The sequence below is a fragment of the Rhinichthys klamathensis genome, unplaced genomic scaffold (genome assembly GCF_029890125.1).
Source record: "Rhinichthys klamathensis goyatoka isolate OS25496 unplaced genomic scaffold, OSU_Roscu_1.1 h1tg000578l_1, whole genome shotgun sequence".
Classification (NCBI taxonomy): domain Eukaryota; kingdom Metazoa; phylum Chordata; class Actinopteri; order Cypriniformes; family Leuciscidae; genus Rhinichthys; species Rhinichthys klamathensis.
The window spans coordinates 868144-892982 of NW_026607042.1; positions in this window are offsets into that span (position 1 = coordinate 868144).

A 24839-nucleotide genomic window follows, 5' to 3' on the forward strand; every position below is an offset into this window, starting at 1 on the left:
ACCAGTTGGTACATCAATGTCTAATGGACCAGGTTGAGCAGTGGAGGATGTCTTTATGAATACTGCATTTCCTAAAAAATATAAATAAATATTACAACAATACAAAACATAATATGAACAAAAGTTTGCATTTTAAATTTGAAAAGTTACCCAACACTGCCTGGCTGTGGATATTCATGGCTATCTGGTATTGAAAGCCTTTTTTATGTTCCTCAATCATTATTTGTTTTTGTGAATATTGTAATGGTGATGATTTTGCTCATGATAAACGGATGGTGAGAAGTAAAGCCATGGTAAAGCCATGTTTAAGAAGTAATTTTTTTTCTTTTTTTTTTCTTCATTTTTGCAAAAAGCTGTTCTGCTACTTGGCTGTTGACTTTTCCAGCAAGTTGCGGGACCAGGCCAAGCTTCCGCAGGGCATCACGGGCATCCTTTATGTTATCCTCATGGAATCGATCATACAGAGCATTATGCTCTGCTGAACCAGTTATTGGATGGCCATCACAGTCTGGGACAACTTTCTTGCAGTTCAACCAAGGAAGAGCGACACCGTCAGTTTTCCATCTTTGTATTGTGCTGTGTTTTCTGGAATTGGGGCCTTTAACCGGCCTTCAAATGGTTTGGTCCTCTCAACCTTTCTGGTTCTCTCAGATTCGCGTGTGTTGCTAGTCTACGTGTGAAGTCATAAATAAGAACATTTGGCATGTGTTTCCAAGATAGCAGTATGTCTGTGAGGTCACGTGGGCTTTCAGCTCTAATGTTACACTTTATACTGTATACAATGCCGCACGGCAACATAATCGCAGCACAATCGCCTGAAATGGAAACAAAATGCAGAAATGATCAGATTGTAAAAAGACAAACTTTGTTTTTTCCAACAAAAAAGTTTTTCATCCTCACTTATGTGTGTATGTGAAATAACTTCAAGAGGTGTTGCTTTCTGAAAAGTTATTTCACCCTGGGAAAAACAATAACAATAAAAGTACCCTACACATACAGTACACTATGTGAAATTTAGCCTACCTGACGCAGCCCAAATTTTTTTAAAAACCTTGTCATACGTCTGCCTTGACTATTTTATTGGACAATCTCAGGAGGAGGTCAGTTCGCGATCCAGAGGAATCCAATCCACACTCCCTGCGTAATGTCCTAAACACTTGAACCTGTCAAATAAAATCAAAAATGTGTGAGGAGCTGCATGTTTTCAGGTAAAATAATTGCCTGTAAATCACTCTTAAAAAGACAAAGATAAATATAGCTGAAAGTAGCCATTATCAGGGCCAAGCGCAAAGACGACAGCAAACATGTCTGGGAGTGTCAGACCAACTGCAACAATGAGCAATTAAAGACATTTTAAGATGATTTTAGGCAAAATGGCTGGAAAAAAAATCATATATACAGTCACTAATAATATGATTTACTGGTTTGTCACTTTTGACCAATAGTTGGCGCATCAACCCCCTGTTGATGTTTGGAATTCCATCTTCTCAGTACACCGGACTTTCCTGAACAGCTCACATAAGTGCCATTTTGCAATGTACTTGTGTTGGCATGATCTCTTTGTCCTTGCACAAGGACAGTGCCATGAATTATTTTTTGTGTCATACGACACCATGACTCTTTCTATATGACTGTAATATGAAACAGTCTGCGCATAAACGGATATGTATTTTTTGAACAGAGGGATTCCTATTTGCGAGTATACAGACAGAGGTATATGGTTGGCGTTGCCAAACCACAGGCTGTTCACCATCTCATTAACTATTTCCTCAATAAGGACAGGAGAGGAGACGCAGGATGTGCAGTAAGTTGATGATTTAAGATGTATGCAATGATGTGCTTCCAACCTACTTCTCCATGCCAACTACATTCATCTGGCACTCAGCAGATTCGCAGAAAACGTGTTGATTTTACCCCCAGACTTTATTTTGAACGTGCAGAGGGGTAGTGGTCCCGTGAAAAGATTTGTGAACAGTATAAACTGGTGGAAGTAGTGAGAGCTGGGATGGTGGAAGTAGTGGGGGCTGGGATGGTGGAAGTAGTGGGGGCTGGGATGGTGGAAGTAGTTGGAGCTGGGATGGTGGAAGTAGTGGGAGCTGGGATGGTGGAAGTAGTGGGGGGTGGGATGGTGGAAGTAGTGGGAGCTGGAATGGTGGAAGTAGTGGGGGCTGGAATGGTGGAAGTAGTGGGGGCTGGGATGGTGGAAGTAGTTGTAGTTGGGATGGTGGAAGTAGTGGGAGCTGTGATGCTGGTAGTAGTGGGGGCTGGGATGGTGGAAGAAGTGGGAGCTGTGATGGTAGAAGTAGTAAAGATAGAGACAAGTTTGCAGGTTCAATTCTATTTCGGTGAAGTAAGCACTTACGGCTGGAGCGGGTGGTTCTGAACAAGCGGCGTTGCTGCTGGGATGTGTCTCTCCTCTGAACAGGCAGCACACAAGAAGGCCAAGGCAGAAGAATCTTCTATTTAAATAGACAAAGCCTTTGATACAAGAACGAACATGATCCTTTCGTATAATGGAGAATCGGCTTACGGCTGGACTGGGTTGCTCCACACAGGCACTAGGGCTGGGATGTGTCTCTCCTCCGACCAGGCAGCACCCAAGAAGGCAGTGGCAGGAGAATCTTAAATAGACGGAGCATTTGATACAAGAACAAACATGATCCTTTCGTATAATGGGGACTCAGGCTTACGGCTGGGCTGGGTGGTTCCCACGGCAACACTAAGGCTGGGGTGTGTCTCTCCTCCGAACAGGCAGCACACACGAAGGCGGTGGCAGAGGAACGTTCTATTTAGATAGACGAGACAAGTTAAACAGGACAATCACACTCCGCTCTCATATCACAGGACCTGGTGGACGAAATGGAACATGCACATTCAACCTGAGGGCTTTGCTCCGCAAACACTGGGCAAGGACGTGAACTGGAGAGTACTGGCGGTTAGTCTTTGACTAACAGGCATGTCATGCTTCCTAAAGATATTGCTTAAAGAGTTCCCAAGACCCATCTCATGTCAGAGACAGAATGGAGGAACCTGGGTGTTCAGCAGAGTCAAGGATGGGTGCATTACATGATCCATCAGCCTGAACCACATATCTTGCTCTTCAGACGCCCCTTACCCACAGTCCAATCCCATTGACCCCAAAACCACTGGGATTCTGTAGTATGGACACATTTTGAAGATGTCTGAGAGATGCTGGGTGCACCCCAGATCAGATGGTGTTGATATCATTTGTGCTGCTTCTGACTTCTGCATTCATTGTAGACTCTTCTGTGGGTCAGATTATTAAATTGCCTAATCTCTGCTTAGGAAGGCAAACGTGTACATCCACACACTGCAACTTCACGTCAAGTCCAATACTGTGTGACACTTCAATTCAGGCACCGCAATCCACTCTCAAATCTTTGTGCAATAAGGCCAGCACTCACCCAATGTTCAATCCCTCCACTGTTGCGCTGGATCAACACTCAGAAGCTGAAGGGATGCAGAGGACTTCACACCGCATGGAACACAGCGTCTTCAACACTCTTTCACACTCAGAAGAAGATATCAGGGTTTCACAGATGAATCAGTTCACACTCTTGGTGGTAATTATATTTATGGTCAATACACTTCACAATTCCTTATTCAGTTCAATACACAGCATGCATTCACACGGATCCGGTGTTTCATTACTTATCTTTTTCTCTCGAGTGATGACATTCTCCAATCTTGACTCAATCTCCAAAATACATTCACTTCACATCCAATTCACGTTCCAGCTTGTACTCCCACAATCACCGTTGCACCCCTTTCCAGTCAGATCCTCACAGCCGCTCCAAAGATCCCAGCAAATCCAAGCCACTGCCAAAAGAATCGATTGCTCCCGGGGGAGTACCACACCCGAATGCCTTTTCCTTTTCCTTTTAACTGCTTCTCTAGGCCGTGTTTCCCAATCACAAATCCCCACACCAAACGCCCGCACCTAGTACCGCTAAGCTAATCAGCTGCCACTGTCATGGCAACTGACAACAAGCAAACCAGCACGGTGTGTCAGTGAAATCGTCCCGGGGGGGAAACACACTCCTAGCGGAAATTGGTTCCGCTGGATTTGTCACCTTGTGACACAAACCTGTATTTCGCAGAAGAAATGCACCAAATCGGAGGCGCTGAGAACTCTCCAGAAGAGGATGCATCACCAAATCACTGTAAAATCAACATGACATCATGACTTTGCGTAAACATACACGCCACTTTCAAGTCAAGTGGCGTGTTATCTATACGCATTTTGAGCTATCCGCGTGTATGTCCACGCCGAAACGAACCGTCATCTTTTGCGTGTATGTCTACGCCGTTAAATGTCCGAGTGATTCCGCGTGTATGTGTACGCCGTTAAATGTCCGAGCGAAACGAAGCAAAATTCATATCTACATCTGTGGAGCAATATTTTTTTTTCCTAGGATGGTAGGGGAAGACTCATAAATAGTATTAACCCCAGTGACGGGTAGGTTTAGGGACGGGTTGGGGTAGGTCATATATTTATATATATACAGTAATGTAACGTTAAGTCAACGGCGTTGATAAACACGCTGAAAAGCGATTATGCGTGCTTGATAGCACGCCAAAAATGGAAATACGAATTGGCGTGTCATACATACGCCATTTCATGAGATCAGTCTGGTAAAATGTAGGCTACCGCGATATTGCCGGAACTTGAATGGCGCAAAATAAGTTTAAAATGTATAAGAACTAAGTATAATAATATGCTTTTTACTTTTTAAGAACTTTAAAAATTAATTACCTTTGTACTTTTACTAAGGTAATTTTGAAAATGGCCTAATTATAATTTTACTGGAGTAATATTTTATTGGGGCATCTGTACTTGATTTGTGTACTTCTACCACCACTACAATGTTAAAAAAAAAACTGGATTATTGTAGTGACTACTGTGTATGACTGTCCATTAGTAGTTACTTCATAGTTATTTTTCTTGAACCTTAATTAGTAGATAATTAGTAGTAGTTCTTCAGGAGGTATGACATAATTCATTAGTTATTGATTAACTAACTGTTGCTTAACACAATCATAAAATTCTATTACATACTGATTAGTTAGCACATCTTGCTTAGTAGTTAACAGCAGTGAAGAAGTAGTTAATGAATTACCTACTAGTTCTTCAATAATTCCTTATTAGTTATGCAGTAAATAAGATACAGTATTCTAAAGTGTTACCAATACATCCAAACAATCAAAAAGCCATTCTTTTTTTAAATCTCTACTCATTCTTTGTGCAAGGCTCCTCATAATGATAGGGCCTGAAAGCACCTGATAGGGCCATTAGGGGAGGGTCTTTGTCTTACTCAGGTGTGAAACACATCAATATTCATGATGATTCACACCGCTTCGCATAAAGCTTTCTTACACAAAACATGTCTAACAAATTTAAATCAATATATTGTCTTATCTGAATGAGTATGTAGGATGATTTTCACAGTTTTGAAGCAAATATTCTAGGCTACGTGATACAATTTTCAAAAATTTGTGAATAAATAATCAGTATGGGTTTCATGACCATTATTTCAGGGACAAAGAAGAGCTTGCCTTCACTAAATTTAAACCTATGTTGCAGCTCATGAAAAAGAACGGAGTTGCGATTAACATGACGTATGCAAATGACAAATCATGTGCCAATATCATCAGGGTGATAGCAGAATCTATCCGTGAGAACACCGCAGTTAAACTATCGTCAGCTCAGTACATCACTTTTATTATTGACAGAGACACTGACCTGTCTCTGTCAAATAGTGTGTATGTCCGCGTCCTGCTTGATGAATGAGCCCACGAACATCCTCGTCGGACATGTTGAGGTAGAACACGCCAATGCTGATGGAGAGGATGTTTTTTAATTATTTATATATTTTTATTAATATTAATAATACATAGCTTATTTAGCAATATATGATTCAAATCATAATAAATACTTTGCTTGTTTCATTAATGGATGAATCAGTGTTTTTTTAACGAATCTCTTTAATGAATGATTCAATAAGAAATACATTTAAGTCAGTTGTCACCACCTAGTGGTGTAACAATGTAATCGATACAATTGTTATTTGAAGCTCCATGTTACTTTCAAAAGGTGCTTTTCTCTATTTTGATCGCTTCTGTAAACGTCAGTGTTTATATCCAAACTATCTTTAATTCTAGTTCCAATTCAAGTTCTTCTGTAATAAGAATATTTGTAACACAGAAATAACAATACTGTGTAGTTGAATATACTCTCTAGGTCAGCAGCAGCACCAATGCATAATGTTCCACTGTGATTTTTGTCAAAGGTTTAATAGACATGTTTAAAAGGCGAAAAGTTGTCATTTAGGAATGATATTGCAATCTTAGCTCTAGTCTCAGCCTCAGACGTCACGCCCACGGAACGTTGGCTAAACGTCTGATGCATATGGTACACTTAACTGGAAACACTTCAGGAGTGTCGAAGTCGTCATCTGATTGGTTGAATTTTATCGGATTTCCGGGGGGGCGCGAGTGTCGCGTTTATTTTCGGTCTGCCGGGAAACAAAGTGCAGACGTGTGATTGCGGAAGAAAAACTGTTGTGTTTACATGAGTGACAATGAGCATTTATCAAGATCAGCTAAACTAGGATTCTCAAAAGTATGCGAGGTTCACGGCATAGACTCTTGAAGAGATGTCCAGGAGTTTTGTTTGAGGCACTTAGTGGAGACAAAAAGAGATATTTTAGCCTGTTTGCCGACGGGATTTGGGAAGAGTATTATTTTCCAAGCCTGGCCGACCCTTTGTCAGCATTTATAAGGATTCCCAGCAGATCCAACTTTACTAGTTGTGTGTCCCCTCCTATCTATTACATAGCTGTCAACCCTCCCGTTTTTTCCGGGTTTCTCACGTATTTTAGCTCTTTTCCCGCTGTCTTCCCGTTTTATTATTTTCCCGTAAAATATCCCGTATTTTTACGCTCTGATTGTGTGAGACGTACATGCTCGGGCAGATTCGGCTTGAAGTCGTTCATTCTCGGATGCGGCGCCGCGCGCGCTGTTACAAAAAAAGCTGTGCACACAGCCAAGCGAAATGGGGTCTTGCCGGTCTTGCGCACCCAACGCGTAATCTTTGCCGCGCTCGTGCGGACGCGTCAAGTATAAACAATTATACTCCGTGTCAGCGCGCGCTTTGATCGGTAAAGGAGCACAGACCTCTCCCTAATCATCTCCAGCAGCCCCCGAAGCACCACGTACCGTTTCCCTCGTAAGCTGATATTAGTATTTAAACATTCTCTGATAAAAAATGTTTAAAAAATGACACACTTTCTCTAATACACACACACACTGTCTCTTTCTCTCTCACTCATTTGTAGTTATAAACTCTTTAGACTTTTAATGATTAGTGCTTCATTTTTAAAGTTTGTGGTGGGTAAGAATCGTGTAAAAAAATTCCCTTATTTTGGGGATGGATTCCGGGAAATCTCCCTTATATTCAATGTTCAATGTTGACAGCTATGATCTATTATGGAAGATCAAGTGAAGTACCTAACTGTGAAGGGGATATCAGCCGCGTTTGCGGGCAAACATGAAACAACAGACGCTGACATCGCAGCTGGCCGATTCAGTATTGTGTTCGGTTTTCTTCTCCTCCTTTGATTTTCTATGCTGACTGACTTGTTGCACGCCGGTCTGTTGTTGTGGGGACATTTCCACGTGACGCTGAACGAAACGAACTGTAATTGGTTGTTTGACATGTCGGTCAAACGGCCTTATGGCCGCATGACCGCTTTCTTGGGCCTTGGCCAAAGAAAGCTGCTATGAGTTCCAGACCTTCAGCCGTCAGTCTGAAGGTCTGGCTACGCGAGACTATCTTAGCTCTAGTAATTGGATTTATTCATTAAATGTAATTGATTAATTATTAATGCTGTTAGCCCTGTGTAAACAGTTTTTAAACTAAATAAAAGAAATCTGTTAATATATAATTTGAAGTTGTGGTAAATTATTTTTGCTGGTGCTCCTAACTTTTTGAAGTTGCCTATGTAGAGAAAGCAGCAAGTATGATGAAACAAAAAGCAGACTTGGATGCCAGTCTACACATCTTACAGGTTGAACGTGCAGCAGCAGTCGCTTCAGCTGAAGCATTTGAGGAAGCAGAAGATGAGCGTGAAAGTATGTAAAAATAATTCCTGACATGCAGCCAGTCAATGTTGTTCAGCGTACCTGTGAGTATGTACAACAGCACTCAAGAGAATCTTTCACAGAACTCCCATTTAATGATGAGTCATTAGAAACCAAAGTTAAGCCACCATTACCTCCAGCAAAAGTTGACTATCACTGATGGCACCACATAATTCAGATGTAAACAATCTATGTTTTACAAATCAAAAGATAGGTTCTGTAAAAAAAAAAGAAGCAAAAAAATTAGAATGAGGTGAAACGAACATCATTTAATCATTCTTCACAATATGTACCAGAGACACAAGTTTCATCAGATCTAACCAAATATCTGATCAGATGTGAAATGGTCAGTTCTGGTCTTCTGAAATTTGATGACTGCCCAGAGAACGTCTCAGGTTACGACTGTAACCATAGTTCCCTGAGAAGGGGAACGAGACGATGCGTCATCGACGCTTGGGGAACGCCCCCAGCGTGAATGCGTGTGAGCATCAATGTCAACTAGTCCAATGGAAAGAATGAGCGTCACGGGCGGGTGACGTCATGACCAGGAAGGCATAAGAGCACATCCAGTGAAACGCGGCATTAGCTTCAAAAAGTCGAAGCAAGCCGATCACAGGGATGCAGGAAGTATGGCAGGGTGACGCATCGTCTCGTTCCCCTTCTCAGGGAACTATGGTTACAGTCGTAACCTGAGACGTTCCCTTTCGAGGGAACTCGCGATGCGTCATCGACGCTTTGGGAACGAGAATACCCAAAATGCCAGAATTCCAAGTACCTGAGTGTCAGTCTGTTGAAACTAAGCACTAAGCACCTGAGAACCTGGGGCAGCATCCAGGTCCAAACTGTAAAACCTGACGAATGTGAGCGGTGAGGACCAGCCTGCCGCATCACATACGTCTTGAAGAGAAACTCCAAATAATAAGGCTTTAGAGGCCGCCATACCCCTCGTAGAGTGAGCTCTGACCACCAAAGGACACGGCTGGTCAGAGTACTCGTATGCAAGTGAAATAGCCTCAACTATCCACTTACTAACCGTCTGTTTAGAAGCAGGAAGACCCTTCTTAGGTGATCCAAAGCAAATAAATAACTGGTCGGACTTCCTCATAGACGATGTCCGATGAACATAAGTATCCAGTGCTCGCACTGGACACAAGAGGTTCAGCCTTTCCTGGTCCGCAGATGTAAAAGGAGGAGGACAGAAAGCCTGCAGCACGATAGGCCTCGGAATCAAGGTCGGCACCTTAGGGACGTATCCCTGTTTTGGATATAAGAATGCCTTGACCATCCCCGGTGCAAACTCAAGGCAAGTGGGGGAAACCGAAAGGGCCTGAAGGTCTCCAACTCTCTTAAGGGACGAAATAGCTAGCAGAAAGATAGTCTTAAGGGTAAGAAATTTCTCTGAAACCGAATCTAAGGGCTCGAATGGAGCCCTAGACAGGCCTTCTAGTACTATTGCCAAATCCCAAGCTGGCACCCTGGTGCGAGATGCAGGCCTCAGCCTCAATGTGCCACGAAGGAAACGTGTAATCAGGGGGTCTCGACCCAACGATGTACCCCCCACCAGGGCGTGGTAAGCCGCAATGGCCGCCACGTAAACCTTAAGTGTGGAAGGACATAAACCTGACGTAAAGCGCTCCTGCAAGAACTCGAGTACTGTGTTCACAGAACAGTTAACCGGATCCCACTGATGTCGGTGACACCATACAGAAAAAACTTTCCATTTCAGCGCATATAGTTTCCTAGTAGCTGGAGCTCTGGAGCTTAGAATGGTCTCAACAACCTCAGTTGAGAGACCACTCTCTATGAGTTGGGCCCCCTCAGAGGCCAAACCCACAGATTCCAAATCTCTGGTCGGGGGTGAAATATTGTGCCCCCGGCCTGAGACAGAAGGTCTCTCCTGATCGGGATCTCCAAGGGAGGACCGTCTAGGAGATGGATCAGGTCCGCAAACCAGATCCGACTCGGCCAGCGTGGTGCTACTAGCAGTAGGCTTATACCGTACTGGCGGACTCGCTCCAGAACTCCTGGGAGCAGAGCAACAGGGGGAAATGCGTCCAGCCCCAGGGGGGCTGGACGCATCCCATAGCATCCCATACCAGGGGGGCTGGGTGAGTAAGGGAGAACCAAAGTGGACAGTGCGTCGTATGCTGAGACGCAAACAGATCCACCTCTGCTTGGCCGTAAAACTCCCAAATTTTCTCCACCGCCTCGGGGTGGAGTCTCCAGTCCCCTGGCCTCAGCTCCTGCCTCGACAGGATGTCTGCCCCAATATTCTGGTCCCCAGGAATATACACTGCCCTCAGGGAGAGTACCTTCCCCAGAGACCACAGGAGGATCTGGTGTGCCAGCTTGCAAAGCGGACGCGACCGCAGACCCCCCTGACGGTTCAGATAAGAGACCACCGATGTGTTGTCTGTACGGACGAGCACATGATGGCCCCTCAGGTCTGGGAGGAATTGCTTCAACGCATTGAAGACAGCCACCATCTCCAGGCAATTTATGTGCCAAGAAAGATGATGACCCCTCCACCGACCCTGAACCGAGCGGCCTTCCATTACCGCTCCCCAGCCGGTGAGGGAAGCATCTGTCGAGATCGCAACTCGATGGCAAAGAGCTCCCAACACCGGACCCTGGGTTAAGAACCAGTGTTTCCTCCATATAACCAAGGCACGAAGGCACCGCCGCGTGATCTTGATCATACGAAGTGGGTTTCCCCTCGGGGAGAACCCTCTGGTCCTGAGCCACCACTGCAAAGGTCTCATGTACAGCAGGCCAAAAGGTATCACGTTGGACGCTGCTGCCAAGAGACCCAACAGTCTCTCGAACTGTTTTACAGTGCGTGACTGGCCTAGCCTCAGCTCTTCTGTGGCTGCCAGGATAACAGCTACACGAACGGGCGATAGAGTGGCCCGCATCGTCACTGAATCCCATACCACACCAAGGAAAGTGGTTCTCTGTACTGGAGAAAGAACACTCTTCTTGGCATTGAGCCTCAACCCCAACATCTGCATATGAGCGAGAACGACACCTCGGTGCCGAACCGCCAACTGCTCTGATTCCGCTAGAATCAGCCAGTCGTCGATGTAGTTCAGAATACGTATGCCCTGAAGCCTGAGTGGGGCTAAAGCTGCATCTACGCATTTCGTGAACGTGCGGGGTGATAGAGCTAGACCGAAAGGAAGTACCCGATACTGGTATTCTTTGCCCCCGAAAGAAAACCTTAGGAACTTCCTGTGCTGAGGGAGGATGGAGACATGGAAGTAGGCGTCCTTCAGATCTATCGTGACAAACCAGTCCTCGGATCTGATTTGAGTCACGATCTGTTTGAGTGTCAGCATCTTGAACTTGAGTTTCTGTACTGAACGATTCAACAGACGAAGATCTAAAATGGGACGCAACCCTCCATCCTTTTTCGGAACAATGAAATAACGGCTGTAAAAACCCGACTCTCTGTCGGGTGAGTACACCTGTTCTATAGCTTCCTTTGCTAACAGGGCCTTTACCTCTTGCTCCATTACCAGAGCCTGCTCGGGATGCACTACTGTGAACAACACCCCGTTGTAGCGAGGAGGACGAGAACCGAACTGGATTCTGTATCCTTTCTCTACAATCTGCAGGACCCAACGAGAAATATTTGGCAGTAGCTTCCACGCTACCAGAAAATCTACTAAGGGAACCAGCCTCTCGAGGCTGGTCTCTGGTGTTAACGAGACAGCCAGTTCTGGAGCCTGAAACATAATGGCAGGAACTACCTGAACTGGCTGCTCTAAACCCCCCTCAGAGGGCGCGAAACCGATGCAGTGCCGCAGCATAGCATCAGCAACTCGCTGGAGACCGCTGCGCCCCGAAGCACCAAGGGTGGCGGGGTTGGCAGAACGGTCCCGTGAGGACCCCAAAGTGGAACGGGCACCGTATTCTGAGGTGTACACCGCTCTACTTCGGTCGGGGCCGTCCTCACAGGTCTGACACCATTGACGTCAGGACCTCTTTTTATGAGCCGAAGTCTTCTTCGCCTGAAGAACGGTCCTCAGATCCGGCTTCGACTTAGAAGACTTCGACTGAGAGTGTTGCGTCTGTTTCCAGTGTTTATGTGGAGGTGCACGAAACGAAACACTCTCTTTTTGTTGCGCACGATATGAGGAGGTCGACGGCTGGGGCTGCTCACGCCCAGCAGCCCCAGGGGGCTGGACACGGCGAGGGAGAAACTTTTTAAACGCCTCCGCTTGCTTCTTTGACTCTTGAAATCTCTCGACGACCGCATTGACTGCGTCGCCGAAGAGACCAGAAGGCTCAAGCGGAGCATCTAATAAAAAAGCCCGATCTTTTTCTTTTATTTCGGCCAAATTTAACCAAAGATGCCTCTCAGTAGCTACAAGGGCTGCCATAGACCGCCCAATTGCTCTGGCGGTCTCCTTAGTAGCCCTGAGAGACAGATCGGTGGCCCAACGAAGTTCTCGAACCTCGTCAGGACCCACTCCCTCACTCCTATCCAGATCCCCCAGCAGGTCAGCTTGGTAAGCCTGAAGCACTGCCATAGTGTGCAGGCATGCTCCAGCTTGACCTGCTGCCGTATAAGCTTTGCCCACTAACACCGAAGTTGCTTTAAGCGGTCTAGTGGGCAAAGCTGAGGCCTTCAGAGACAATGCTGGACCAGGTGACAGATAGCTCGCGAGCATCTGTTCAGCCTGGGGCATCGCCTCATAACCGTACTCTTTCAGCCCTCTTATACCTGAATATAAATGAACTTGAGGGCTGAAAAGACGTGACGAGTACGGTTTATCCCATGATTTAGATAACTCATTATGTAGATCAGGAAAAAAGGGAAGGCCCCGTGGTGGAGGTGATGTAGCTGAAGAAAGGAAACGCTCGTCTAATTTGCTTTTGGGACGAGCACCCCTCTTCTCAGCTGGCCATTCAATATTTAATTTTTCTACAGCCCTAGACATCACATCCACCAGCTCCTCATATGCTGGGGACACAGGTGGCGAATCTCTTTCCCCAGTGTGTGTGCTTAAACTGTCCATACTCATCGCATCAACCTCCTCAGAGGAAGAGCAATGAAGTAATGGAGGGCTCTCTCCCCGGGCGGAAGAAGCCGCAGAGCGGGCTTCCGACACCGGGGGGAGAGCACTGGATCCTCCGGGTAAGGAAGGAGAAAAGGCCCTCGGACCCGTCTCCAACCCCTCCGAAAGATCCTTTTGCGATCCCCAGGAATGCATTCTCCGTGCTGCCTCGGCAGCAGCGGGTCCTGCACCCTGAGGATCGCGAACCTGACCACTCTCGTCAAAGAGTGACAGGCGAGAACGGAGCATGCGAAGCGGAAGCATCTCGCAATGCTGGCACTCAGCCCCCTCGAAGGCTGAGACCGCATGCTCCATTCCCAAACAAATAACACAAAGCTCGTGTGTGTCCCCACCCGTTAAATAACGCGGGCAGGGAGAAGCACACTGCTTGTACATTTGTTTCGCCATAACTCTTCCAATATAAATGCAACAGACAACAATAAATAGACAGAGACAGAGTAACACAGATCGCTTGCTGAGACACAGAAGCTAATGCCGCGTTTCACCGGATGTGCTCTTATGCCTTCCTGGGCATGACGTCACCCGCCCGTGACGCTCATTCTTTCCATTGGACTAGTTGACATTGATGCTCAGACGCATTCACGCTGGGGGTGTTCCCAAAGCGTCGATGACGCATCCCGAGTTCCCTCGAAAGGGAACTACTGGGCGTGGAAAGCCTCTTGTTAATTCAACTAGAGAACTGAATCTAACAGCCAGAGGGGAGTTGGATTTGATGGTAAAATGGCTAGGAAAAGACTCCTCTGAACAGGTCAAAAGAATAAGGTCTGTGCATGTTCGTAATGCAATAGCAGCAATCAGTATGGCTTGGCAGCATTTAGAGGAGTGCTATGGAGCACCTGAAGTAATTGAAAACGAACTTCTAAAGAAAATTGAGAATCTACCGAAACTGTCAAACAAAGACAACCAAAAATTGAGAGAGTTAGGAGATATCCTTCTCGAACTGGAATGTGCTAAAGCTGACGGGTATCTTCCAGGCCTTGCTTATCTTGACACTCCACGGGGGGTTAATCCAATTGTAGAAAAATTGCCCACAAGCCTCCAATACAAATGGATAGTTCAGGGGTCCAAATACAGGGAGGATTATCAGGTAGCATTCCCACCCTTTGCCTTTTTCTCACAGTTTGTGAGAAATCAAGCTAAAATAAGAAATGACCCCAGTTTTTCATTTTCCACTTCTAGTAATAAACCAGCATCAAGCAGAGTCGAACCTAACAAATTCAGCGGAAGGAGTTACTGTACATCGAACAGAGGTCTCATCTCAGACGTTTGACCTGCAGGCAAAACAGTATCAGAAACGTATCAGAAAATACACGTAACAAATACAACGAACAAGCACAGGACAGCAAACACAGGAAGACTAAATAGGAAGGCAAATAAGGCGGGTAACGAGGATAACAGGTGGGACAAATAAACCAATAATCAGATAACAAGGGGGAGGGACCAGACAATAACAAGAGCACATGGCCCAACATAACAAAACACTCAAGTGCATAACCAAGACAGGACAGACATGTGACACTACCCCCTCCCTACGGAGCGGCTACCAGACGCTCCATAAAACCGGGGCGGGAGCGGAAGGAAACACCAGGGCGGGACGGGAGGGACCGACCAGGGCGGGACGGGAGGGACCGACCAGGGCGGGACGGGAGGGACCGACCAGGCGGGACGGGAGGGACAGACCAGGGCGAGACGGGAGGGACAGACCAGGGCGAGACGGGAGGGACAGACCAGGGCGGGACGGGAGGGACAGACCAGGGCGGGACGGGAGGGACAGACCAGGGCGGGACGGGAGGGACAGACCAGGGCGGGACGGGAGGGACAGACCAGGGCGGGACGGGAGGGACGGGAGAGACAGACCAGGGCGGGGCGGGACGGGAGGGACAGACCAGGGCAAAACAGAGAGTCCATCGGGCGGCCAGGGCGGTGAAGACCCCTCGGGCGGCCAGGGCAGTGAAGACCCCTCGGGCGGCCAAGGAACAGCAGACACCGGCTCAGGAACAGCCACAAGAACTGTAACAGTCACAAGAACAGACACAAACACAGAAACAAACACTGGCTCTGGAACAGACACTGGCTCCGGCCCTGGAACAGACACTGGCTCCGGCCCTGGAACAGACACTGGCTCCGGCCCTGGAACAGGAGACACGGGCATGTCCAGGATCCGAGCCAGACGCTCCAGATAGTCCAGGTCCATGAAGGCAGACGGCACTGGCTCTGCCTCCGGCTCTGGAACGGGCACTGGCTCTGCCTCCGGCTCTGGAACGGGCAATGGCTCTGCCTCCGGCTCTGGAACGGGCAATGGCTCTGCCTCCGGCTCTGGAACGGGCACTGGCTCTGCCTCCGGCTCTGGAACAGCAGACACTGGCTCCGGCTCTGGAACAGGAGACACTGGCTCCGGCTCTGGAACAGCAGACACAGGCATGTCCAGGATCCGAGCCAGACGCTCCAGATAGTCCAGGTCCATGAAGGCAGACGGAACGTGAACAGTCTCTGACTGGGCAGACGGGACGTGAACAGTCTCTGACTGGGCAGACGGGACGTGAACAGTCTCTGACTGGGCAGACGGGACGTGAACAGTCTGACTGGGCAGACGGACGTGGGTGAACAGTCTCTGACTGGGCAGACGGGACGTGAACAGTCTCTGACTGGGCAGACGGGACGTGAACAGTCTCTGACTGGGCAGACGGGACGTGAACAGTCTCTGACTGGGCAGACGGGACGTGAACAGTCTCTGACTGGGCAGACGGGACGTGAACAGTCTCTCACTGGGCAGACGGGACGTGGGTGAACAGTCTCTGACTGGGCAGACGGGACGTGGGTGAACAGTCTCTGACTGGGCAGACGGGACGTGAACAGTCTCTGACTGGGCAGACGGGACGTGAACAGTCTCTGACTGGGCAGACGGGACGTGAACAGTACGTGAACAGTCTCTGACTGGGCAGACGGGACGTGAACAGTCTCTGACTGGGCAGACGGGACGTGAACAGTCTCTGACTGGGCAGACGGGACGTGAACAGTCTCTCGCTGGGCAGACGTGACGTGAACAGTCTCTGACTGGGCAGACGGGACGTGAACAGTCTCTGACTGGTCAGACGGGACGTGAACAGTCTCTCGCTGGGCAGACGTGACGTGAACAGTCTCTGACTGGGCAGACGGGACGTGAACAGTCTCTGACTGGGCAGACGGGACGTGAACAGTCTCTGACTGGGCAGACGGGACGTGAACAGTCTCTGACTGGGCAGACGGGACGTGAACAGTCTCTCGCTGGGCAGACGTGACGTGAACAGTCTCTCGCTGGGCAGACGTGACGTGAACAGTCTCCGAATGGACAGGCGCAGGTCTCCTCCTCCTCCTCCGTCCCTTCTGACGGATATGCGCAGACTCGGGGCTGGCTAAAACCATCGACGGAGTACCAACACTGGACGGATCCAGTGACGATGATTTTCTTCCCGAAGAGACCAGTGGAGAAGACTCTGCTGCCCTCCTCTCCTCATTCCTTTGAGCACACAGGGAGAAATATTTTAAAAGAGAAATCCCATTCTCCCTTTCTGCAGGACAAAGTTCGCTCCGCTGAATCCACATAATGGCTCGTTCGTTCTGTCACGGTGCGTGGTGTGGAATAAATCCGTGGATTCAAGTGCAGAGTACGAAGTATTTAATAAGGACCAAAACATAAAATAAACAAATGAGACCTACAACGTACAAACTTAATCCAGAACAAACAAGGCAGGGCAGGAACAGAACTCAACACAACAAATACACGTAACAAATACAACGAACGAGCACAGGACAGCAAACACAGGAAGACTAAATAGGAAGGCAAATAAAGCGGGTAACGAGGATAACAGGTGGTTTATCAATAAACCAATAATCAGATAACAAGGGGGAGGGACCAGACAATAACAAGAGCACATGGCCCAACATAACAAAACACTCAAGTGCATAACCAAGACAGGACAGACATGTGACACCTTTTGACTCTTCTTGCTATTCATTTGGAGTTATGAGTCTTTTGTGAATTCTTCTCTTAGAAACAACAATTTTATAAATTCCTTCCAAGTGTCAAGGACTGAACAAAAAGGCTACCTTTGTTCCAAATGCTGTAACTTTTGTTTACTTTATGCAATTTGACTCTCCTTGCTATAGTTTGGGAGTTTTTTGTGTGTGTCACATAGAAAAAACAACTCTAAAAATGGCTTCAGGGCTTAAGGGGTTAACTTACTATACATATTATTTACTCCTCCTGGTGTTAAACCAGCTAGACAGAAGTCCATATTTGACCTACTGAACATATTTCTGGCGAGAGACTATTTGATCTTGAACTTTCTGTACACACTCAATGACTCCTTCTGGTGTTACACCAACATAGTGTCGGCCCAGATCCGGCCCACATCTGGTACATGTGGATTCCACAGTTATGCTGCTATGTTGCTGTCTGGGACATCAGGCATGCTATAGTCCATATGAGACATACTGAATATATTTAGGGGTAAAGAGTTCTTGATCTTGAACTTTCTACACATACTGATTTACTTCTGAGGTTACATCAGCCATACAGAAGTCCATATTTGACCCACTGAACATATTTCTGGCCGAAGGGTCTTCAAAAAGTAACACTCTATATTCTAATAGATTCTTTCTGATGTTACCTCATATGGTCAATATGTATAAATGGTCCATATTTGACCAACTGAACATATGAGCAAAGAGTCCTCAAAAGGCAATGCAACAGCACATGTGTAATCTCTTCAATCCACAACGGAATGAGTGAGTTCTTCTTTGCATTGTACTGCAACAAGTGCATATCTTATATGTTATTCAATGTATCTTCAATGCCCACCGTTAGATGGGCAATACTTTGCAACAAGCACAACTGTTTTGTCTTCAGTGCACAATGGAATGAGTTAGTTATTCTATGCATTGTAAAGCAATAAGCTCATTAATCTTTTTTCATCAGTACACAAATGTTTTGTTTGTTTTTGTATGCATTGCAATAAAGCAAGTAGGCTACATAGCTTATATGTTTATCCTTAATGCCCAACGTTAGATCGTGTGTGCAATGCAATGCAACAGCGCATATGTTCTCTTCGTGCACAACGGAATAAGGCAGTTGTTCTATGCATTGTTATGCAACAGCTCATGCTGTTTCTCCCAATCAGTGTTAGCTGTAGAGAGCAATGCAATGCAAAACACATTCGTCTTTTCTTTTCATTGCACAGAGCGATTAGTTAATTCAATACAATGCCATGCAATGCACGTCGGAATAAGTTAATTATTGTATGCATTGTAATTAAAGCAACAGTTCATATAATGTTTTTTCGTCAGTACACAAACAAATAAGTTAGTTGTTGGATGCAATGTAATGCGAAAGCACATGTTATGGGTTTATTTTTTCATTGCACAGAGGAATAAGTCAGATATTTTATGCAATAAAATGTAAAAGCACAAGCTTTATCTTTTAGTGCACTGTGGAATGAGTTAATTATTGTATGCATTTCAATTATTCTATGTAAATGTTATTTTGTATGTTATTATCCAATGCACAACGTTAGCTTGTGCAGTGTAATGCAACAGCACATATGTTGTCTTCATTACACATCGGAATGAGGTAGTTCTTCTATGCATTGTAATTAATAAGTTAGTTGTATGCAACGCAATGCGAAAGCACATGTTATTTGGTTTGTTCGTTGCACAGAGGAACAAGTTAGATCTTTAATGCATGAGTAATTTCTGATTATGCATTGCAATGCAACAAGCGCACAGCCTTATATGCTCCTATGAGCATATTTAACTAATGAGCATATTTGTGGCAGAAGAATTCTCAATTAAGAACTTTCTATACATTCTTATTGACTTATATTAAATCAGCCATACAGTACTAATCATATTTCTGACCAAAGGGACCCTAAAAGGTATCAATATTCTCATAGACTCCATAGAGTTCTATTCTATTTTTTTTTTTTTATTAAAAAAACTTCATGACTGCGTTAGATGAAACTGAAAGGGGTCATAGCACTTGCATATCGTTGTCCTACTGTTAGTTTAACTGCTTATTTTGTTCTCTTTTTGTAATCACTTTGGATAGAAGCGTCTGCTAAATGAATGAATGTAAATGAATAAATGTAGTAACCAATAATGAATAAATAATTCAATAATGCGAAAGCTCGTATGTTATTGTCTTTTCATTACACAGAGGAATATGTTCATTACACAGAGGAATATGTTAAACCTTTTATGCAATGCAATAGCACATGTGTAATCTCTTACCAATCTCGCACCACGGAATGAGTCATTTCTGGTATGAGCTGCAATGCAACAAGCGCACAGCCTTAGATGTTACTCTTCAATGCACACCTTTAGATCTTGTGTGCAATGCAACAGCGTATTTTTTGCAATGCAAAAACCTCATGTTAGTTTGTTAGTTAGTTTAGTTAGCTTTTGTTAGTCAAAAGTTAGTTGCAGCATGCAATGCAATGCAAAATCACATATGTGTTTCTTATTGCTCAGAGGAAAAAGTTAGATCGTGTTTGCAATGCAATGCAACAGCGAATGAGTTTTTGTTTTGTAATGCAAAATCTAATGCAATGATTTCACTTCAATGCACAAATGAATAAGTTTAAAAGCACATGTATTTCTTATTGCACAGAGGAATAAGTTAGATCGTGTTTGCAATGCAATGCAACAGCGAATGAGGATTTTTTTTTTTGTTATGCAAAAAGCTAATGCAATGATTTCACTTCAATACATAAAGTAATGTTAGTTGCAGCATACAATGCAACAATGCAATGCAACACATGCAATGCAAAATCCCATGTGTTTCTTATTGCACAGAGGAATAAGTTATCGTGTGTGCAATACAATGCAATAGCAAAAATGTTCTCTCTTCAATGCACAACGAAATGAGTTATTTCTGGTATGGATTGCAATGCAAGTATTAAGTTAGAACGTGTGTAAAATGCAATGCAACAGCACTAATTCAAGCTCTCCAAATTCAAGCTCTTCAAATTCAAGCTCTTCAATGCACAACGGACTGAGTCATTTCTCTTTTTGCAGATTAATGCAAGATTTCACTTCAATACACAAATGAATAAAAAAGTTAGTTCCAGCATGCAATGCAATGCAAAAGCACATTTGTGTTTCTTATTGCACAGAGGAATAAGTTCGATCGTGTTTGCAATGCAATGCAACAGAACAAATTCAATGCACATTCAAGGTCTTCAAATTCAAGCTCTTCAATGCACAACGAAATGAGTTATTTGTGGTATTCAATGCAACAAGCTACTGATGAAACATCAGAAAGAGTCTATGAGAATGTACAGAAAATTCAAGTTCAAGGATTCTTTGGCCAGAAATATGTTCAAAAGGTCATATTTGAACTACTGGATGGCTGAAGAAACATCAGAACAAGTCTATATTTTTAGAAAGTTCAATGTAGCGCTTTGGCCAGAAATGTGTTCAGTAGGTCAAATGTAGACATATATGGTTTATGTAGCATGAAAAGGAGTCTATGAGAACGAGCAGCCTCTGATAATACTTTGGAAAGATTTTTTTTTACTACAAGAAATATGTTAAGTAGGTCAAATATGGACCACTGTCTGGCTGAAGAAACATCAGGAGTCTATGAGTATGTATAGAAAGTTCAAGATTAAGAACTCTTTGTCCAGAAATGTGTTCATAAGATAAAATATGGTCTAATATATGGTTGAAGTAACATCAAAAGAAGTCTATAAGTATAAATAGTAAGTTAGCCTTTGATAAGACTTTGGCCAGAAATATGTTAAGTGGGTCAAATATGGACCACTGTCTGGGTGATGAAACATCAGAAGGAGTCTATGAGTATTTATAGAAAGTTCAAGTTCAAATTCAAAGACTCTTTGGCCAGAAATATGTTAAGTAGGTCAAATATGGACCACTGTCTGGCTGAAGAAACATCAGGAGTCTATGAGAATGTATAAAAAGATCAAGATTAAGGACTCTTTGTCCAGAAATGTGTTCATATGCTAAAATATGGTCTAATAAATAGTTAAAGTAACATCAAAAGAAGTCTATAAGTATAAATAGTAAGTTAGCATTTGAAAAGACTTTGGCCAGAAATATGTTAAGTAGGTCAAATATGGACCGCTCTCCTGCTGATGAAACATCAAGAGGAGTCTACATTTATAGAAAGTTCAAGTTCAAAGACTCTTTGGCCAGAAATAGTTTAAGTAGGTCAAATATGGACCACTGTCTGGCTGATGAAACATCAGAAGGAGTCTATGAGTATTTATGGTAAGTTCAAGTTCAAATTCAAAAACTCTTTGTCCAGAAATATGTTAAGTAGGTCTAATATGGACCACTGTCTGGCTGATGAAACATCAGAAGGAATTAATGAGTATGTATAGAAAGATCAAGTTCAAGGATTCTCCGGCAAGATATATGTACAAAAAGCCATATTTGAACTACTGATGAAACTTCAGAGGGAGTCTATGATTATGTATAGAAAGTTCAAGATTAAGGAGTCTTTGTCCAGAAATGTGTTCATAAGGTCAAATATGGTCTAATCTGTGGTTGAAGTAACATCAAACGAAGTCTACGAGTATGCATAGTAAGTTAGCCTTTTAAGACTTTGGCCAGAAATATGTTAAGTAGGTCAAATATGGACCACTGTCTGGCTGATGAAACATCAAGAAGGAGTCTATGAGTATTTATAGAAAGTTCAAGTTCAAAGACTCTTTGGCCAGAAATATGTTAAGTAGGTCAAATATGGACCACTCTCTTGCTGATGAAACATCAGAAGGAGTCTATGAATACCGGTATGTATAGAAAGATCAAGTTCAAGGATTCTCTGGCAAGATATATGTACAAAAAGCCATATTTGAACTACTGATGAAACATCAGAAGGAGTCTATGAGTATGTATAGAAAGTTCAAAATTAAGGACTTTTTGTCCAGAAATGTGTTCACAAGATCGAATATGGTCTAAAATATGGTTGAAGTAATATCAAGTCCATAAGTATAAATAGTAAGTTAGCCTTTGATAAGACTTTGGCCAGAAATATGTTAAGTAGGTCAAATATGTGACCAGTGTCTGGATGATGAAACATCAGAAGGAGTCTATGAGTATTTATAGATAGTCCAAGTTCAAAGACTTTTTGGCCAGAAATATGTTAAGTGGGTCAAATATGGACCACTCTTCTGGCTGATGAAACCTCAGAAGGAGTTTATGAGTATGTATAGAAAGTTAGAGATTAAGGAGTCTTTTTGTCCAGAAATGTGTTCATAAGGTAAAATATAGTCTAATCTATGGTTGAAGTAACATCAAACGAAGTCTACGAGTATGCATAGTAAGTTAGCCTTTGATAAGACCTTGGCCAGAAATATGTTAAGTAGGTCAAATAAGGACCACTGTCTGGCTGATGAAACATCAGAAGGAGTCTATGAGTATTTATAGAAAGTTCAAGATTAAGGCCTCTTTGTCCAGAAATTTGTTCATAAGATAAAATATGGTCTAATATATGGTTGAAGTAATATCAAAAGAAGTCTATAGGTATAAATAGTAAGTTAGCCTTTAATAATATATAGACCACTCTTCTGCTGATGAAACATCAGAAGGAGTCTATGAGTATTTATAGAAAGTCCAAGTTCAAAGACTCTTTGGCCAGAAATATGTTAAGTAGGTCAAATATGGACCACTCTCCTGCTGATGAAACATCAGGAGGAGTCTATATTTATAGAAAGTTCAAGTTCAAGTTCAAAGACTCTTTGGCCAGAAATAGTTTAAGTAGGTCAAAATGGACCACTGTCTGGCTGATGAAATATCAGAAGGAGTCTGTGAGTATTTATAGAAAGTTCAAGTTCAAATTCAAAAACTCTTTGTCCAGAAATATGTAAAGTAGGTCTAATATGGACCACTGTCTGGCTGATGAAACATCAGAAGGAATTAATGAGTATGTATAGAAAGATCAAGTTCAAGGATTCTCCGGCAAGATATATGTGTAAAAAGTCATATTTGAACTACTGATGAAACTTCAGAAGGAGTCTATGATTATGTATAGAAAGTTCAAGATTAAGGAGTCTTTGTCCAGAAATGTAAGGTCAATTATATGGGTCAATATTTGACCCATATAAGGTCAAATATGGTCTAATCTATGGTTGAAGTAACATCAAACGAAGTCTACGAGTATGCATAGTAAGTTAGCCTTTTAAGACTTTGGCCAGAAATATGTTAAATAGGTCAAATATGGACCACTGTTTGGCTGATGAAACATCAGAAAGGAGTCTATGAGTATTTATAGAAAGTCCAAGGTCAAAGACTCTTCAGTCAGAAATATGTTAAGTAGGTAAAATATGGACCACTGTCTGGCTGATAAAACATAAGAAGGAATCTGTGAGTATGTATACAAAGTTCAAGATTAAGGACTATTTGTCCAGAAATGTGTTCATAAGGTCAAATATGGTCTAATAAAATGGTTGAAGTAACATCAAAAGAAGTCTGTAAGTATAAATAGTTTGTTAGCCTTTGATAAGACTTTGGCCAGAAATATGTTAAGTAGGTCAAATATGTGACCAGTGTCTGGATGATGAAACATCAGAAGGAGTCTATGCGTATGTATAGAAAGTTCAGATTAAGGACTCTTTGTCCAGAAATGTTCTAATAAGATAAAATATAGTCTAATCTATGGTTGAAGTAACATCAAAAGAAGTCTATTAGTATGCATAGTACGTTAGTCTTTGAGAAGAGTTTGGCCAGAAATATGTTAAGTAGGTCAAATACGGACCGCTCTTCTGCTGATGAAACATCAGAAGGAGTCTATGAGTATTTATAGAAAGTTAGAGATTAAGGAGTCTTTGTCCAGAAATGTGTTCATAAGGTAAAATATGGTCTAATCTATGGTTGAAGTACCATCAAACGAAGTCTACGAGTATGCATAGTAAGTTAGCCTTTGATAAGACCTTGGCCAGAAATATGTTAAGTAGGTCAAATATGGACCACTGTCTGGCTGATGTAACATCAGAAGGAGCCTATGAGTATTTTTAGAAAGTTCAAGTTCAAGTTCAAAGACTCTTTGGACAGAAATATGTTAAGGAAGTCAAATATGGACCACTGTCTGGCTGATGAAACATCAGAAGGAGTCTATGAGTATTTATAGAAAGTTCAAGTTCAAGATCAAAGACTCTTTGGCCAAAAATATGTTAAGTGGGTCAAATATTGACCACTGTCTGGCTGATGAAACATCAGAAGGAGTCTATGAGTATGTATAGAAAGATCAAGATTAAGGACTCTTTGTCCAGAAATGTGTTCATAAGATCAAATATGGTCTAATATATTGTTGAAGTAACATCAAAAGAAGTCTATAAGTATAAATAGTAGGTTAGCCTTTGATAAGACTTTGGCAAGAAATATGTTAAGTAGGTCAAATATGGACCACTGTCTGGCTGATGAAACATCAAAAGGAGTCTATGAGTATCTTTAGAAAGTTCAAGTTCAAAGACTCTTTGGCCAAAAATATGTTAAGTATGTCAAATATGGACCACTGTCTGGCTGATGAAATATCAGAAGGAGTCTATGAGTATTTATAGAAAGTTCAAGTTCAAAGACTCTTTGGCCAAAAAT